Raw genomic sequence first — 5523 nt, forward strand, 5'->3', positions numbered from 1 at the left:
GTGAGACAATGCATTGGAGCAATGACAAACCTAAATCTCTTTCAGTGCCCAAGTGTTCTCCATTTCCCAAAGGATAGGTATCTATTACAGTGTTTCAGGGTATATTTTGTTCATACTTATGAGTGAGTTTATAATCACTCAATGGGAGAATTGTTGTAAAGTCCTTTTCAATTATTTTTTGAAGTATGCATTCCTAAAAAAGAATTTGAATCACAATTAAATTAATTTGTTGTGTAACTTTTGACACTGCTGAATAGCTTGATCTCTCAAAGTGACCAATAACATAAAAATATAGTAAAATTGCCCTAGAAAATTAGAAGAAAACATTAAACTGATTCCTCAACTCGGAGAAGAGCATTAGAAAAATCAATTGCTGGCTCACAAGGTTATAAATACTTAATTGCAACTTTGAGTGTTGCTGCTCCTTGACCTCTCATTATCACAAAAGCATGTCAGTATTCAATGTTATGTCCTGTTCATGTTTTTTCCTATTTCTATTTGCATTTGTCCTAGCTCATTTCTTTGGTATTAATAGAACCAATGTGGTGTTGTAGTTAAAGCATAGGATTGGGAATAGGGAAATCCAGGTTCTCATCATTTTCAACCACTGAGTCTCACAGGGCTACTTACTCTCCATCAGCCCAATTTATCTCAGGGAGTTCTAAGTGTAGTACCTCGAACTCCTGAATGAAAAATGGGATATAAATATAAGTGCTTTTTTATGTTCTAGTTTTCTTTCTCTTCTTTTACTGTGAGAAACTTCGTGAGCAGAAACCAACTAAGGCAAATTGTGCCCATTCCTGTATGTGGTTATAAAAGCAATAAAAATTATGGCTCTTTACATTGAAAATGTTAAGATGAAATAATTCAAAACTACTGTTTTGATACAGCATGCTATAGTTGTAATTTTTACCGCCTGTGTTCTAACTTGATATGTACATTCTCCGATGTATATCAATTTAAATAAATACTTTTTTTCTACTCACTCACCCCTCTTTGTTTTACATTGCAATTACATTGTGGGTAATCATGTCCTTTCCTTGTCCAGAGAGAAATTGCAAAGAGTCAAATCTAGTTCTTCATTACACCACACTTCGCTCTTCTTGTAGTTTTCTTCAGTTTACCACCAGACTGTACTCAGTCTCCTAATCTGAAACTGTGTTCCTGTAGATTAAGCACTGGATTCAACATCTCCCATACCAGATCAATCCAGAGACATACAAATAGGAAAGGATAAAAATGGACTTCTGGGGAAGAAATGGCAAACTGAAGAAAACTGCAAGAAAAGCGAAGTGTGGTGTAATGAAGAATTAGACTGACTCTTTGTAACTTCTCTCTGGACAAAGAGAGAACATGATTACCCACAAATGCTCCAGACAGTTGTTCCCCATGAGATTGCAAGTCAGAGGTCTTCAGTGGGTTTGTTGCTCTTGGAGTCAAGGGAATGACCATTTTGCTCAAACTGCAGTCAGTGTATTATACAATATAAAAACAGCTGTGTTGATGCTTCAAAAACTTAAAATGAGAGGGAGAATGTCTTGATACTTAACTCGATCACAGCATGGATGTCTAATAAGCCTCCTGCTAAAAAATATTCCAGAAGTAGCATGCCAAACAGGCTTTCTTCTTATATTCCGTATTTAATGCAGTACCCACACCATGGTTTTCTTGTATTGCATGTATATATGTATATATGTGTATATTTGATACCAAAAAGACTGTTTATAAGTGCCTCAGCAAAGGAAGCTACATGTAATATAGAAATTGTTTTACGCTTTTCTTCTTCAAATGTATTAATTTTGGAAATATAAAGAAAAACAAAAATCAGAAAATAAAAACATCTAAAAGCATTGTAAAATTAATGAAAAAATTAAAAAGACATTAAAATAAGTTGGACTATTTTATATAAATTTAAAATTTATGTCAATATTAAATAAGCTATTATTTAAGTCAGGTTATTATGAATTAATTTCTAACCAATATGGCTCAAATTATGGATTATAAACCAAGATGAATAAATTGCAATAACTACTTGATGCGTGAACATCAAGCAGTACATTTAGAAGATTCTAACAAAATATAATATTATTTTAAAACAAAGAAACTTTTGGATTTCCACCCTGAAATGTCTATCTTATTTTTCATGTCTATCTTAAAATTAAATTGTTTTAAATAAATCTTTATCATTTTTGTTAAATAAATACTCAATATCTGGTCTTTTAACAGTAATATTAAAGCTCTTTTTTGCTGTAAATATTTTTCTTTCATTTCAGGTAGGTTCCATGTCAACATTTGGATCTTGGTTTTATTTAAATGAATATCCTGATAATAAACCATACTGTTTTATATATTGTTATCAATTCTAAAGAATCATTTGAGTAACTATTAACATCTGCATATGATTTTGATTTCTTGATTTGATAGCCTCTAATTCTCCTTTATATTCCAAAGCATCTTTTCAGCTCTAATCTTGAATAGAATGGAATAACGGAGTTGGAAGGGATCTTGAAGGTCTTCTAGTCCCACCCCCTGCTCAGGCAGGAAACCCTATACCATTTCAGACAAATGGTTGTCCATTCTCTTCTTAAAAACTTCCAGTGTTGGAGCATTCACGACTTCTGGAGGCAGGTTGTTCCACTGATTAATTGTTCTAACTGTCAGAAAATTTCTTCCTAGTTCTAGGTTGCTTTTCTCCTTGATTAGTTTCCATCACTTCTTGTCCTGCCTTCAGGTGCTTTGGAGAATAGCTTGACTCCTTTTTCTTTGTGGCAGCCCCTGAGATATTGGAACACTGCTATCATGTCACCCCTCGTCCTTCTCTTCATTAAACTAGACATACCCAATTCCAGCAGCCGTTCCTTATATGCTTTAGCCTCCAGTCCCCTAATCATCTTTGTTGCTCTTCTCTGTACTCTTTCTAGAGTCTCAGCATCTTTTTTACATCATGGTGACCAAAACGGGATGCAGTATTCCAAGTGTGGCCTTACCAAGGCATTATAAAGTGGTATTAACACTTCATATGATCTTGATTCTATCCCTCTGTTAATGCAGCCTAGAACTGTGTTGGCTTTTTTTGGCAGCTGCAGCACACTGCTGGCTCATATTTAAGTGATCGTCCACTAGGACTCCCAAGATCCCTCTCACAGTTACTATTATTGAGCAAGGTACCACCTATACTGTACCTGTGCATTTGGTTTTTCCTGCCTAAATGTAGAACCTTGTTCACTGAATTTCTTTTTGTTAGATAGCGCCCAATGTTCAAGTCTGTTAAGATCCTTCTGTATCTTAAGCCTATCTTCTGGAGTGTTGGCTATTCCTGCCAACTTGGTGTCATCTGCAAATTAGATGAGTGCCCCATCTATCCCCTCATCTAAATCATGGATGAAGATATTGAAGAGTACTGGGCCTAAAACAGAGCCTTGGGGTACCCCACTGCATACTTCCCTCCATGTAGATGCAGTTCCATTGAGGATTACACATTGAGTGTGGTTGGTCAGCCAGTTTCGAATCCATCTGGTGGTAATACTGTTTAAGCAACATTTTTCTATCATCAAGTAGTAGGTTGTGGTCTACTTTATCAAATGCCTTACTGAAGTCAAAGTAAATTATATCCACAGCATTATATCATTATTCTGTTATTTTGTATCTTCTGTGCCAGTGATTCTAAAGTGATTAGAAATAAAGAAGAAAGAGGCAACTTTGTATTGTTCCTTTCATTGTCACTGTGATAAAATCTGGGCTGTTTGTTCCTTGTAGATAGTTCGGATCCATGTAAAAAAAAAAGCATACCATTGTTTTTTTTAAACTGTAAATATGGTCATTCAAAGTTATTAAAGGCGTTTTTTACATATAAGAAAATCATAGCTATTACTTACCTTTAATGGATTATATATGTATTAACATTTTTGAAAGAAATAGTAACTGATACATATTTGGTAGAATTAAATAAATTTCGTATTTTTAATGCAGTTACTATTATCATTTCCAATTGCTAGCTTTTTTTTGGCATAGCTTTTAATACGTCCTTTTTGTGATTGATTTGTAGTGCAACAATTTTGAATAGTTACATACGTTTCCCATACAAATGCAAATAATATGTCAATAAAAGGATTGCAGTCAAATAGAACCAAGCTGAATAGTTTTTAAAAACATGACATATAGGTACAGTATTAATAAAATCATACCAGTTATAATTGCATAGTACATTTAACTAAGCTTAACTGAACTACAGTTTATTATTTCAGTTTTTAGTTTATATCACACACTGAAATAGCAAGCGACCATACCATCTGGGTTCACACAATATGTAAAGCAAAACATGGTTGTTTGGTTTACACTAATATAGGATTAAATTAAATTAATATTTCTTTTTTTATATAAATATTTTATTAAGTTTTTATAGTCACAAATTTTTAGTGCTTAATAAACAACATGTTGTCTGGGTTCACATATTTAACAATAGAAATACAACTTCCATTTCTACTCTCTATTCCATTTTTCCAGCTATTTATAGAAATTATCCCATGTTTGCAAATATTCTGTATCTTCTTTCCCTTTCATTTTCAGTGTGACCCTATCCATTTCCACACAATCTAAAATTTTCCTGATTATGTCTAATTCCGATTATGTTTCTTCATTTTTCCAATACTGTGCAAATGCAATTCTTGCTGCTATTAATACGTGTAATATTAAGTACACACATTTTTTGTCATAGTTCTCTGTAATTATACCTAAAAGAAATAATTCTGGCTTAAAATGTACATGTTTTCTTAATATTTTCTGTGACCACGTGTATTTTTGACCAAATTTTTTTGCTTTAGGGCAGTGGTGGCGAACCTATGGCACGCGTGGCACTCAGAGCCCTCTCTGTGGGCACGCACGCCGTTGCCTCAGCAGAGTTCCCCAGAGTAGCGAGCACGTGGCGTTTGGAAACGACAGGGCAGGAAGTGAGTGAGCAAGCGGTGTTGGCCCCCCGGGGATGCCATGCTCACCCAGTCTGCCGTGACCACTGTAGCCACGCCCACTCAGTGGGCCATGCCCACCCACCACCCTGAGGGCACCACAATGCTGATGCAGCCCTGGCACTTTGCGATAAGTAAGTGGGTTTTGGGTTGCAGTTTGGGCACTTGGTCTCTAAAAGGTTCACCATCACTGCTTTAGGGCATGTCCACCAAAGGTGATAGTATGTGCTGGCTTTTGCCTACATTTCCAACAATTACTAGAAATGTTTTTAAGCATTTTTGCTAATCTTGTAGGTGATAAATTCCATCTATAAAACATTTTATATAGATTTTCTTTATAATTAGCTGCCCTTGTTATTTTATATTTATTTTATTTATTTATTTATTTAACAGGATTTATATGCCGCCCTTCTCCCCATGGGACTCAGGGCGGCTCACAGCGTATTAAAACATCATACAAAAAATTTCCCCTACTAAAAACCAATTAAAACCCAAATATTGGTAGCTGTGGCTCTTTAAAATCGTTAAAAATTGTCCCTATTTAAAACTCACCCTAGGTCAG

The sequence above is a fragment of the Protobothrops mucrosquamatus genome, unplaced genomic scaffold (assembly GCF_001527695.2).
Source record: "Protobothrops mucrosquamatus isolate PMUCROS unplaced genomic scaffold, P.Mucros_1.0 scaffold8073, whole genome shotgun sequence".
Lineage (NCBI taxonomy): Eukaryota > Metazoa > Chordata > Lepidosauria > Squamata > Viperidae > Protobothrops > Protobothrops mucrosquamatus.